At 45.9% G+C, this 394-nt stretch overlaps 1 protein-coding gene across 1 annotated transcript in view; it reads right to left on the bottom strand.

Moving 5' to 3' along the window:
* The window catches only part of LOC119586946 (transmembrane protein 47-like), a gene marked incomplete in the record, with an annotated part of 75,991 nt that overhangs the window by 6,948 nt on the left and 68,649 nt on the right, over nt 1–394 (bottom strand).

Here is a 394-nt window from a genome sequence, read left to right as displayed (position 1 = left end):
CGCAACAGCACAGAAAAGCCAACAAAATAATTAAAAGGGAAACACACACATTGACACGAGGCCAGCACGAACCGAGACAGAAACGGACAGAAAAGTAACCTAATTTGGCGTTTACTCAACTGATTGCACTCGCGTCTAAAGCCACAGTCAAACACACGGATCCGAGCTCATACGTCACTGCGTTGGATATGTATTCATGGGCTACCTACAGACATGTGTTCGTTTCCCTGCAGCCGAGAGCGTTTTGTAATGGCATTTAAAGACATTTAACTTGGGTACAGCCATCGGGGTACAGATAGTACAAAAGTAATGCTGGGAGGTGGGAGAGAAAGGGAACGAACGCGGGAATGAAATGGAAGGAGATTGGAGTGTACAGAAGAGAGAAATGGGAAAG

Source organism: Penaeus monodon, chromosome 22 (assembly GCF_015228065.2).
Source record: "Penaeus monodon isolate SGIC_2016 chromosome 22, NSTDA_Pmon_1, whole genome shotgun sequence".
Classification (NCBI taxonomy): Eukaryota; Metazoa; Arthropoda; class Malacostraca; order Decapoda; family Penaeidae; genus Penaeus; species Penaeus monodon.
This window is presented reverse-complemented; position numbering and strand designations above follow the sequence as displayed.